Source organism: Pieris napi, chromosome 21 (assembly GCF_905475465.1).
Source record: "Pieris napi chromosome 21, ilPieNapi1.2, whole genome shotgun sequence".
NCBI lineage: Eukaryota > Metazoa > Arthropoda > Insecta > Lepidoptera > Pieridae > Pieris > Pieris napi.
The window spans coordinates 10802686-10817360 of NC_062254.1; the positions used below are offsets into that span (position 1 = coordinate 10802686).

Genomic DNA, 14675 nt, shown 5'->3' on the forward strand with positions numbered 1-14675 from the left:
AATTAGAATGCCACGTGTTTTTATTATCCAAGAAATAAATTAAGATAATATTTTTATGACAATTAAATTCATTAAATTCCTAACATATCTTCCTTTTTCCCTCCCTCTAAGTCTCGGAAATCTTTTAGATTTGTATAAATATGAACAAGAGTTAAAACTTTGTTTGGCAAAGAAGTTTGACTTCTGACATGTGTACTTTGTACGCATGAACTTTTTTGATAACTGTTTCGACTTTATACTTTTGTGTTTGTATAGTTCTTAGACATGTGGCCGAAAGAACGCTCATTAAATTAATTACTACGCTATTTATTATTGACCTTACATAAATGTCACACACATAATATCTAACAGTACTTGAACACACTATAATCAAATGTAATAATCGATTGATCGCTAAATGGATGAAATGTCAAATTTAATATTACCTTTTGCAATGTAAATTTTTAACAAGCATTTTTAAGTAGGTAACCATTAATTTGGTGCACATATACACATATATCGTGATAGAGAGATATATGTATATTATTTTGAGGTTCTACATAATATATTACTTCCTCTGTTGTGTAGACCTTATCGCAACGGTCCAGGGAGTACCAATGAAAAGATAGGATGATGCAGAGGTTTCAATTCTGTCATAAAAAACTCTCTTTGAAGACTCTCCTTAAAGCCTCAGCAAGCATCAGAATACTGGGCGTTGACATATCGAATGACGTTCGGTTTCGCGGTCATCTGGAAGGGAAGGAAATACAAAATACCATCCGTATCACCTCGACGTCCGTCGTTCCAGAACTGAGCGTTTTCTAAGGCAGTTTTTGCCGCGCACCACCACTATGTGGAACCAGCTGCCCACTGAAGTATTTCCGAACCAATTCAGCTTAGGGTCCTTCAGAAAATAGCGAACCAATTCTTGAAAGGCCGGCAACGCACTTGCGAGCCTTCTGGCAGTGTAAGTGTCCATGGGCGGCGGTATCACTTAACATCAGGTGAGCCTCCTGGCCATTTGCCTCCTATTACATAAAAAAGACAATTTTTTTATTGTTTTAAAATAACACCGAAAATCATCACCTTGACGGTCAAACTCCACGGTCCGATTCACAAGACACTTTCTTTTGCTAACCACCGAACTGTAGAATCGACTCCCGGTGGGGTCCATCCCTGGAAGACGACTTCCAAATGTTTCAAGAAAGAGTATACTCGGGGGGAGGGGTTAAAGGCAACGCATCCACTATAATGGGTGTTCCTGGGTTGCGATGATTGTCATTTTTGAGCGTACCGAGCTCGTTTGTACCCCTATACAATAAAAAAACATATACATAATAATAATAGGATAATTTTGTACATGTTTGTCGACACGTTTATTTCTGTAACAAATAATATTACGAAATATATATAGGTCGCGTTAGGTAATAAAATCCACCTGTCGGGCGGGTGGCGTTAAAACGTGGGGTGGATTGGCACCTGTGTTAGTTCAGGGCTGGCTTGGCCATTGAACGAGCGTGGTATAACATTAACCAAAACCATTGTTTTATTAAAATTCAAAATTCAAAATTCAAAAATCATTTATTCACGTAGGTAACACAATGTACACTTGTGATTCGTCATTAAAGAAATAAATATTAATGCTTCTAATTTTACATTTACTGCCAGTTCTCAAATCAAGGGCGTAGAACGGAAGAGAAGAACTGGCAATAAACTCTCCGCCACTCTTTTTAATCGCCATGTTTTTTTTTTTTACACAACGTTTGTAAGGAGCTGCAACCATTACACCATGTTCCACATGACATTTTAAGTAATTAATAATAATAGCATAAATAAAAACAAAGACTTGTCCCCTATCAGCAGGAGGCATGGTGAAATAGGAGCACGCACTTACACATACACGTACATACCTAGTAACATTATAAACCGTGAATTGTGATCGAATTTATCGATACTGATATGTATTTCAATATATTCTATGTTAAATATCTATTTACTCGTATTTGACTCGGTTCGCACGTTCTTATTCATAAATAGCTGGTGCCCGCGAGCCGCGACTTCGTCAAAATCCATTCAATAAATTTTACTTGAAAGAGTAACAAACATCCATCCATACTTAGAAACTTTCGCGTTTATAATATTAGTAGGATTCACGGAATACCTTTGTTTTATTATATTAAATAAACTAGTAGGAGACTATGTATAATTAAGTATTTAAAAGTAAGATTCAGTCGAGACTTAGCGCGAAATTTGACTTTTTTATTTAAATAAATAAATATGCGAGTACAATACTTCCTACTCAAGCAAATATCTCTCATTTCATGGCTGTTCACTTTAAAAAAGACGGTTAGGGTTGATCGAACTGGTTCTTATTTATAAACAAAGGAAAAGGCTTAATTTTTATGCCACTGGAATAATAGACATCATATTCCTTGTTATTTGTCATAGTAGTTAATATGATTTTCATGTTCACCATTCTTTAGCCATGGTAACAAATACGGTGATATCGATACCTACGTCTACAGTCTAATAAGTGTGTTTAGTACATAATGTATTACAAGTTATATAATTTACAAAAAACTAATTTTTAAGATTTAAGTTGGCGCCTGGTAGATAGTACCGGTGACCTCAGAGCTGATGCAAGTATCGCAATACAGCGAGGAAACACTGCTAGCATTAATGGTACACTGCCACAGGGACCAAACTATTTAAGTTTGTTTTAATTTCCAATTTTATAATTTTTAATTATTATGATTACTGAGTAAGTTAATAAAATTGTAAATACTGTATATTTGTGTGAATTTAAAAAAGTTGTCCAAGTTTCGAATGTTGGTTAAATAATAAAAAAGTTATTTTATTTCACATTTTGCTGCTACTTCAAAACTTCCGCGTTTTTTACTCTAAAACATATGTTGTTTTTATTTATCATAATATATAATTAATAATTGATTTTTATCATACATTCGATTCCGTATCCAATTAATATATAGGCATGAGACGAAGGTGACATTCACCAAATAAACAATTTCAACACTTTAGAAGGTGAAGCAATTAAAAAAGATTTATTCTAAACATAATCACTGGTCCAAAACCTTGATATGGATATGATTGATGTTTATAAAGCGTTTAATAACATGTTCTAATCGTAACAAAATACCGATATCTTATTTAGTGACAGGAAAAAAATTGAATATTTATCGATGTTAAAATTAATACAGACTTATTGGGTCTTAGATATATACGTAAATCAAAAATTCATCGATTATTGTTTAAATTTACGTCCAGTTAAGCGACGGTTTAAGGTTTAATTTATAGATAATTTTAAAAGTTAAATGCTAAGTGATATACCAGTGATAAGGACAAATCATGCGAACTATTTCAGATATTTGTTTATATATTACACTTAAATAATGGGGATTAAAAATCCTTTTTATTACAAACTGTATTTGGTTTTTAATAATTTACATTTTATATTTATTTATTTAAATTAAATATTGAATTAATCCCAATTGCAATAGAGAATAACCAAACGTCTTTGGAAGAAAGTAGATGTGTGTTTTTAATTCCTGATGTTGGCGTTTAAAGCGAAATATTACGGATTGAACTTACTGGGAGGAATACTTGCTGTAATACTTCTTACCTGCCTTCCTAGGCCTATACTTACTTACTCCGTTGGTGCCACGATCTACATATATATGTATGTATCTATATGCTGTTCTTTTGTCTCGCAAAAACTCGATGGCTTTCTATGATTATGAGATTGGGCTAATTATGATTATGAAATATTTATGGAAGTTCAAGGTTTAAACGGTGAGAAACAGGAAAATACTAAAAAAGCTATTCTGGGAAATGTTTGTTGTCTGTTTAGATATAAAATCACTTGGTTGTCATATATTTAACACTCCCTTCAAACATTTGTGTTTTACAGTTGTAGTATGGGGTCTGATCTCTTTAGGCTATTTTAAAAATGTTGTATTAAGTTTTGACACAAATATATGTAGGTAATACGGTCATCTAGGAATATATAAAAAACGTGATAAAGTAAGCTATCTTAGGAGTCGTAAGTGGTATATGAAAACCGGCTATTAATGATGTAAGCACGTAACAATTAATTATGTTACACCACGTCACGCTCCGTGAAGCGCGGCGAGCTTCTTTCGCTGAAGCTTATTTAAATGTCGAGTACGAAGAGTGCGAATCGTTCTAATTATTAAAGTTACTTGTTATTCGAGGCTATTGTTAGGTTATCGTACGTATTAGGTGAATATTATATAAAGGTAACTGCATGATTAGTTTTTAGCGTACGTGATCTAAGTCAGGTTTCAATATAATATTTTAAGACATGTATGGCGATATCTATATCGAAATTATATTCATTGTAGAATATAAATTCCGTCAAAAAGAAATTAGAATCGTTTTCACATACTAGTCCTTCGTTTGGCTTCATTGTCTTAATGTTTGTAATGTTAATAACTTGCACCAATGGACTTTCTTTCTATGTGCGCATTTAACATTAGCTCGAACGGTGAAGGAAAACATCGTGAGGAAACCGGCTCGCCTTAAACCCAAAAAGTCGGTGTGTCAGACACAGAAGGATGGTCACCTACTTACCTATTATATTAACAAATGATCATGAAACAGATACAGAAATCTGTGGCCCAGAACTAAAAAGGTTGTAGCGCCACAATTTTTTTTTTACTGTAGAGTTAGGAATTACGTTGCCTAATAATTATTTATCAAGAAATTATGCCAATTCTATGGACATAATTTATAGCTATCTATATTATGTGTAGAATATCATGTATATAAATGTCATCATCATCATCATCATCAATGGCTGTACCGCCCCTTATGTGCCTCTGCAAGTACCTTTCGCCATCGCAAACATCGCAACTAGTGCTTCTTGCAACTTCGAACACCTATTGTTTGGAGGTCCTTGACTCACCAACAGCTTCGGTCTACCGCGTTTTCTCTTGCCACCAGGTTGTGAGTTAAAAAAAGACTTTAGACTTATGAACCACAGTATCAAAAAACCTATATTGGTAAAAAAGTAAAATGTAAGAACAATTTAACAAGTGTCCCAAAATCCCTTAATTATATAAATATATTATATATTTGAATGTATATAACAAATAACATTATAAATCAGTGGCGCTACAACCTCTTTAGGTCTGGACCTCAGATTTCTGAATCTGTTTCATGATTATTTTTAGATCTAATAGACTAGTAGGTGATCGGCCTCCATTGCCTGACACACGCCGTTGACTTTTTGGGTCTAAGACACGATGTTTTCCTCACGATGTTTTCCTTCACCGTTCGAGCGAATGTTAAATGCGCACATAGAAAGAAAGTTAATTGTTGCATAGCCGAGGATCGAACCTACGACCTCAGGGATGAGAGTCGCACGCCGAAGCCACTAAGTCAACACCGCTCAACAAATAACATAGATGAGGAAATACATAAAACAACTAACGATTTATAGTTTTCGTCGGTTACATAAAAGACAAACATATATTTAAAAACACATTACGGACGCCGACTTGTAATTACACCCATGTAAGAATTATGTTCTATTCAGTATATACTGAAATGTAGAGCGTGCGAGTATAACAAGGCAACGGAAATTACATTAAAATAATTCTAATTATATTTTTGATGTTTTTATAATCTTATAAAAAAAAATCTCGTGTCACAATGTTCGTTCCCATACTCCTCCGAAACGGCCCATTCCTATGAAATTTTTTATGCATATTCAGTAAGTCTGAGAATCGGCTATTATATATCTTTCAAACCCCTGAGTGACAAGTGAACCCCTAAGTGATTTTTTTTTAAGAGAAACTTTATTGTTTTTTTATGATACAGCATACAAAAATACATACAACCCCTAATTTTCACCCCTCAACGATAAACCCGTATTTTTTATTATTGTAGATAGTTATTTTTATGGAACTAAAAAAGTGTTTCCTAGAAATTATATACATAGCATGCCAGGTCAGCTATTATATTTATAGGTATCAATATAGTAAATAACAATCTTATTAAAATGTTCACAAACGCAAAGACTGAGAATACTGAGGGTAAAACTACTGATCTACTATCCTACGTAGTAGCTTAAGCGAACTCATCCTAACACTATTCCATATGACTTCATTTGTAACACCAAGATTATAAAAATAATTCTCTTAATATAAGAAAATCTCTGCAAGATTTTGAAATGATTTTTCCTCTAAGTGAACCTGTTCAATTGACTGTAAGACTGTTAAAGTAACTTCCCCCAAGTTGCGATGACCACTGGACCCAAACCCTGGGGCCATTATGCTAAGCAGCCACGTGTGACAGACGGTACGGCACTGATTTATGTAGATCTATATAGTTTTAGAACTTCCATATAAAATAAATAGTGTTCTTTGAATTGTACCTATAATTTTGATAACAATTGGAAATGTTTTCACCAATAAATAAATATTACCATCGTGGGTACACACACACATACAGTATTTATAATAATAATAATTATAAACAAAATACAATACCGAAATGTTTTAAAGTTAAAATAAATTGTCTATAAAGAATAAGATCAAAAATTGTTGAACTGATTTCACGAATTCTTTCACTATAATAATACTGTATATGAAATGTGCTTTCACCACCACTATGTGGAACCTTCTTCTTTCAAGAAAAGAGCGTAACAGCTCTTAAAAGGCAACTAGCTTAACATCGGCGGTATCACTTAACATAAGATGAGCCTCCTGCCTGTGTGCCCTACCCCTCTTACTTAAAAAGAATACATAGGCTATTTATCCAGGACAGGCCGTTTAAATGTAAAACTATACAGTTGAATTTATAAGTCTACTGTTTGTAAAAAAATAATCTTTTAATTATCTTAAATACTCGGATAAATTTCACATGAAATAAATGGCTTAAATACAGCAGCTCCTCTAATTAGCGAAAATACGTCTTAATACATACAAAAAGTACAATAATTTTTATTACCTTAACCGTACTTTTGACAATTATCTTGAGGTTTATTTGTTAACCGCCTCTGATGCTTAATTAGTCACATACTTTAATTTGTCAGAGAGGAGTTTAAATTCCAGAGGAACAAGGTTTAAGTGCCTGCTTATTTTATAAAATTACAGCTAATAATTTTTTACTTAAAAAAATATATTTTGAGTCCATTAAGTTCCTAACTGCAGGCTATGGAATTCCCTTCCCGTCCCTATTCGCTTAGCTCCTTCTCTATCTTCCTTTAAATTTCTTCTTTGGTACTAACTAAATTAAATTATTATGATTCATGTGCAATTTTTACTTTTTATTTTTCATGTATCCTTTATTAGTTTAGTTTGTTTTTTGTTCCTGTTTAGTTTCTTTTTTAATCTTAATAACTATATGTTGTATGTATTTTTGCACTTCTTGCCTACCTCATCTAATTGATTACATTTTTTGTCTTTTCTCACAGTGGTTGCCTGGAAGAGATCGCTCGAAAGCGCAAAAGCCGCCAGTTGCCCTCCTTTATATTAAAGAAATAAATATTATTTATTACGTTGGTAATAATAATGCGGCCTCCGTTCAAGGGCCTGTTGATGCCTGCTACTGCCACAGGGATCAAATTTTTAAATTTATTTTAATTTTCTATTTATCAATTTTTAATTATCATCAAGTAACAATACAAATTACGCGAAGTCCATGTATTTTTTCCATTATTTGAAACTTTTAAAACTACATTGGTGACTAAATATATGATTTATTTTTATATGGGCTACAAAAAGAAGGCAAACTTGTTATAAATATAAAAATATTTCTTAAACGCGCCATTGTTGAAATAATGATTTTTCAAGTGTTTTACAATGCCCGTCTATTTTTCTCATGTCTGCGACGTCACAGTATTGAGCAGTACGAAAGTTTGTGGTTTGTGAGACGCTCAGTTTTATTCGTGCGCTTGCGTCTCTATGTGCCCAGTTCGCACATTTAAAGTTTTTTTAAGAAAATTTGATTTTGTGCGAAATGTGAACAGTGTGTGCGGACATGTGCTAATTAGGACTAGTGATTGTAATTTATCAATTTTTTTTAACTATTGAGGCTCTTAAATTAAACTATTTTTAAAACATTCTAATCCTATTAAAAAATATAAAATAATAAAACTACTCATAAATAAACCATGAACAGTAATAAATCATATTTTATCCAACATTCAGACTCCACCCACATCTATTTCAAAAAATAAATTACATCCTTTCCAAGTCGGTCAGACGATTAAAGCACCTTCAGATTAGATAACAATTTGACTCATTATTTTATTCAAAATGTCCAAACATTATTTGTTCAATTCAACTTACCATAACAAGAATTTTATAGACTATATTCTATATATAGCTCTACTTAGAACATATAAGACATAAAGATATGAAGCCATTACTCTAAACAGGTCATATTCATAGATTACAAAATATTTAATAATCTCTATAAAGATTACTATTTCCGCTAATTACCTAAGAGGACCGTTTATGGCACTCAACCGAGTGTGGAGTTACGTTCTGTGTATAACAGCACTCATTATGATGTTATGTGTAGCAAGATTACGTACGAATTGTTGAAATATGTGTGATGCAAAAGTTAATAATCGTCCGAAAATGGTAAAAATTTAAGCGGAATTTATTACGTTGATTATAACTTAAAAAAATGTGTTACATTTCTTTCGTTCAGTTATCTATTACTCACAGACATCAAAAACTACTGAGATTTTAACTTTTATGCCTGGAGTATTACACATGTGTTTAAATACAACTATATCTATCAAATATATCGATATAATGCAACTATAATAAAAATAATTAAAACACATTTTATGTCTTAAACTATCAAAATGTTTTTGTTTTGAATCTGATTTTAAATTAATTTATAGTGTATCATCTTATATTTCATAATATAAGTCTTTATATTTGAGAAATAAGTGAACAATATCAGTCTCAATCTTTACTTAATCTGTCCTTCACAATAAAACAATGGCTATCGCAATTTTTGATATGGAATATAAAATCTGTTCGCAATGACGATATTAGCGAGGTCTTGCTAATTAGGACAGTCCATAACGGTTACACATAACATTGCATCTACGTGAGGCTAATATTTGCTTAGTTTTATTATTATTCCTTATTATAGAATTAAAAAAAATGTTTTTACTGTGGTAAAACTCGTATTCAATTTTTTATTATATTCGTTTACTAATCGGCATTTAACCAAATAAGTATAATGTTGACAAGTGGCACCAGCTACCCACGGAAGTGTTTGCGAGCCAATTTGACTTAGGGTTCTTCCAGAAACAAGAGTACCAATTCTTAAAAGAGAGTGTCCATCGGAGTCCGTATAATCAGGTGAGCCTCCTGCCCGTTTGCCCCCGATTCTATAGTAAACATTAAGATAGAACCTTGCTTTTAGCTCTATTAAAAGTGTGTTAGTTAGATTCTTGTGGTTTACTTCCTTATTCAAAGTCAGGCCATAGGAATTTTCTAACAAAACAAGATTCTTGAACTTTGAAAATATTACAAAGCTTACGTTGAACAAACCAATTTCATTTAAAAGAAGTTAACAAATGTCAATTGCTATCACAAATGTATAAAGAGGAAAGAATTGTAGAAAAATAGTTTACCAATACCATGCTACATGCAGGAACATAAAGTATATTCATTTCGGAAATATATTCAAATAAAATCTCTACCAGTCCAAACTTTGAACAGGCCGCTAAATTAAGAAGTTTACTTTGAATATGATTTCAACAAGTACAATTCATGTGAAATTCCCTCGCTCGTTAAAATTTGCTTATTTTAATTATTTTTGTAATCCGTTATAAGTATACTGATAAATTGTGAGAAGTTTACACAACAAGAAGCCTGTGTTCATCTTAATTACGTGCGTGATCTGTAACAAGGTTTTAAGAAACATGTACTAAGTCACATTTTACACAAAACTTTATTCAAATAAATTATATTGTGTATGAAAATTTGTGTTATTTAATAATATACTGTTAGTATTAGGTGTGCTGAAAAATTCCTAAGCTAACATAGAAACAATATAGTCTCGGGAACAACGGTGATAAAATTTTTCGATACCATGTTCATTGTACGTTCTGATGAAGAGCTTTGAGCTAATGCGCAAAACTTCTATCCAGTCAGCATTCTTTTGAGGTCTGAGAACAAGAAAGAAAGGGGGCCAATTTGGAGAAGAAAGAAATCTGCGGAAGCAATTCGAAGCCCAAATCATGGAATTTTGGCCATCGTTTTCCAAATAAATGAAAACTGTTTATGAATTGGTAACATAATATTAACTACAAATCTGTTCCAATTAGATCTTGGACGATATTATCTTTGTACCAGCAGCCACTGTATATATAAATAAAGCGGTTATACAAGTAAGAAATCAAATACCCAAGATCAACAAACAGTGAGTCGGTTACATAAAATACGTTAGAAATCGCGTGCGAGACCTCAATAAATACAAATGAGTAAAATGTTCGTTAACATCTGTACTTTACTTCTTAATTGCTTTTAAATCTTTGGCTATCCATTTATTTTTCACAAATGTTTTTTCTGATTTTTATCATTTAATTACGGATTCATATGCGCTAACCACTACATAACACAGAACATCAAAGTTAAAATACTTTTTTCGCGTTCCAATAAACACATAAACTGTTCGACTTAATCACATTATTAGTAAAAAATAAAGACATTGATGTGTTTTAGACATATCTTTCAACTCTACACACCCTACGGAAATAAATAAAAAAAATAGACAATGATTTTAGTTTGGCTTACCACTAGTGAAAATTATAACTACAAAATAATTCGTAAAAAAATTCAGACCTATATATACTAAACTATCCTTAGATTTTATATGTAAAATTAAACATATGAATATATAATACTTTATAGTACTTATCGTACCCACTGACACTTTCCTTATATAAAAGAGTTCAACGCGCTCACTAACGCAAGATTCACACAATACAAAGTTTTACGGAAAATTTTCATTGTATTGAAAGTAACTCTATGTAGCCTAGATTTCCATTGTAATACTATTAATTTTAAAACTAGGTATAAAATTACAGACGCCATTTTATAACTTTCTCTAAATAATACTCTATCACTTATAAGCATTAGTTCTGAAAATTATATACATTAAGTATACGTCCAATATTGGATACTAACTATTATTATATATTTACTACAGTTAGTAGAAAATGTTGTCAGTCACACAGTCCTATTTTGACAAAACTACATACATACTATTTACATTTTATCTAATATATAAAATTCTCGTGTCACAGTTTTCGTTGCCATACTCCTCCGAAACGGCTTGACCGATTTTGATGAATTTTTTTTTTGCTTATGCGGTATCTATGAGAATCGACCAACATCTATTTTTCATCCCCCTAAACATTAGAGGTAGTCCATCCCTAAATTTTTATTTTTATTTTTTAGACGAAATTTTTGATTTCTATTTTTTTATGATACAACATACAAAAATACATACAACCCCTAACTTTCACCCCTCTACGATTAACCTCTATTTTTTTATTATAAATGATATACATGGCAAAACGACGTTTGCCCGGTCAGCTAGTTATTTATAATAATAAACCTTTATTGACGACGGTAGTATACGAGGAACGAACTTATTTTCGTGGATGAAAACAAGAATGTAGAAGCATCTTATACGAAGTTATTTTGCCAAAAAACTACATCTAAGTAGTTAAGACATTGACCTCCACGAAACGGAACTTCAGCAAGCTGGTCAAAAACAATGTTCTGATACGTCATTAATTAACTTAAACAATAGACTAGACCTTTATTGTTCAATCCTACTGTTTCGGTCTAGAAATTGTTGAGTACTATCTTAATCAATACAGGTCAAACCTACTATTCCAGTATTTATAACTGTAAAGTTTCTTAAGGCATCGTTTAGGTATTTTATTGATAACAGGCCAATAATGTATTAAAGAAAAGCTGTGTAAAAAGGCTTACTATAAAGTTAACGATTATCTAGTTGCTAAAAGGACCTGGGACTAGTGCTAGACAGGCTACTTCTAATTAATTTGTGATATTAGTTTTAAAATAAATATTGTTTGATGATTTGCTATTTTAAATGAGTACTGAGAGTTTTTTACGCCGGCTTCTTTTTATCGGCCTACACCCCTCTGTCTTTTTTGCCGATGAGTAGGGATGTCTACCGATTCAAATTTAATAACGAAGAATAAGTGATACCTGTATCTTATATTCCATAATAAATATTTTTTTTCGTATAATATTAAAATTATTATCCCACTAATGGATAATTATAATTCTAGAAGGTTTCTCGCAAACCTATCTGTTCCCAGACTAAACTTATAAAGTTATCGGTAACTAAATCACTTAGGATTCGTAGTAATTGTGTGCGTTCAGTTTTTTATCCAACAATATCATCAGCCTACTATGTCGCAATATTCAGCAAGCTAAGCATAACATAGTTATTATTACTTTTTAATTCATGTAGCCAACAGCTTTTATAAAAATTACAAAACCAAATGAATAAAGAATTACCTTTGGCCTATACTAGTAAAATATAATACTTTTAATTAGTGTATATGTGCAGTATGTCGGTGTAACTGTAATACTTCATAAATTATGAAAAATGTCAAATTGAGAAAATATAATTATACTGGGCCCAAATTCTATTTATGTTACGAGAAAAGTTATTTTTACTTGTATTTACCGAGAAAAAGGTCTTGTTTTCCGTCTAGGCACAGAAAATTTACCTTGAGATAGGAGATCTGGTCAGGCAACACTTTCTAATCGAGAGTTCTAACCGTTCTAAGACAATATCCATTAAAAAAAATAGGCCGCTTACCGTCCACAATATAAATTAACGGTCAAAGGGATAGCTGGCCTTACGCAGAGATGGAGCTCCTGAGACATAATATGTAGTTACACACTGCACTCACTCACTTACTCACATGCACCCAAACACTCACTCCTGCCCTCACGCGCTTTATAAACAGTAAAAATTAATTGTAATAAAAACATGTGTGTACACATGCGTTAGAATTTTTTTTATCTGTCGCCTAATTCTACGTTTGTAAAAAAAACGACACTAACAATAGAAAAAAGGTTTAAATACATTGAAAGTTTTATCATAACGCATTACCTAGTTAAATATAGTTTATTTAAATATTTCTAAATAATTAAATAATTGACATTTTTTATTTTAAAATGTTGACTATGCTATATTCAGGGTGCCGGTTATAGTAATAACTCCAAAAAAAAAAAATGATTATGGAATTTACCATTCATTTTGTTTACGGAAGAGCTGAGAACCCTGACCTTATACTATTCATTTTAGTTAAGTTAGGAGTTTACATATAAAATTCATTTGTACAACAAACTTATCAACATTATTACAGATATTTGTGAACTTGTCTAATATATAAGTATAAATATTATTGATTTTTTTTTTGTTGTATACAAAGAAAATCTATTACATATATGAAAATGCTACTGGCTATATGTAACAAATAAACTTTCGATTTTATTACGATATTTAATCCTAAAGACTCGTGAACATAATTACTCTTAGGCAATTTAAATGTAAAAGCTTTCTTAATGGATCCTTAAAAGCATTTGAATAATTATCTCCGAGCTGTTAATAACAAGCTCGTGTTAGAATTTGAAATGATTCATGATCTTGTGTTATCTTTAAAGTCATACGTGAAGGCGAAAACTTTGTACATTTTTAAAGAGATTTGGTAGAATTTCTAACTACGCAATTTTTACTTCACTTCAGTTATACACGTGTTTTGCTGCTAGTAGTATTTAGATTTTAAACTGAAGAGATCATGAAATATTTCCATAAAAACCAATCAAAATTAAAGAAATTGGGAAACCATTGCATAATCCAGTGGAAATCCTTCTTCTAGGTTACACAATTACAAATAATGTTTTCTTATAAGCAACTTTCGTTCCAATTCTATAATTCAAACCATGTATGTGATTATTTCATATATAGTCGTTTTATATAAAATAATTTCTATGGCTCAGTTCTATGTATTGCTATGATGTCCTGTTATATCTCATGCAGACGTAAAATCCAAGATGTTGCGTGTAACATAAACATCACACCTTATATTGCAAAGTCGGTAAACGCAGCATTTTACGAGCTTCGAAATGCAAATTAAGAGGAGTCCTAGATACTACTTTCAATGTTTATAGCTTCTAGCTCAAAAGTCTAATACACACAGTGTAATCTACGAGCTAAGCTTATCCATATATATAAATATATATAAATAACTATCTACTAGAATAAAAAATAGAGGTTGATCGTAGAGGGTTTAAAATGAAGGGTTGTAGGTTTAATGCCCCATAATAAAAATAAAAATGTTATCCAAAAAATATATATTTTTTTTGTGTGGACACCCCTTATCAGGGGTTTGAAAGATAGATAGTAGCCGAATCTCATACTTACTGAATATGCATTTCACGCAGCCGTTTCGGAGGAGTATGGGAACGAACATTGTGACACGAGAATTTTATATATTAAGAAGATATAAATGTGTATTATTATATATACACTATATATAGTATAACACTCTACGTCCGAGACCTAAACTTGAGATTGCCCTTTTAAGCTCTGATACTATAAGACAAGGGTTCCACTTTCGTTTTGTA

At 31.7% G+C, this 14675-nt stretch overlaps 1 protein-coding gene across 4 annotated transcripts in view; it reads left to right on the forward strand.

Annotated features, from left to right (window-relative positions):
* LOC125060132 overlaps nt 1–14675 on the forward strand; it is a 65765-nt gene that overhangs the window by 16532 nt on the left and 34558 nt on the right. For 2 of the 4 annotated variants that reach the window (XM_047664875.1, XM_047664876.1), the window contains exon 1: nt 7915–8028. The exons of 1 other annotated variant lie outside the window; for it this stretch is intronic. The gene's annotated coding sequence lies outside the window, so the exon portion shown is untranslated. Of the gene's footprint in view, nt 1–7914; nt 8029–14675 lie in introns of those variants that run through there. One more of the 4 variants, XM_047664874.1, reaches the window with a different exon arrangement.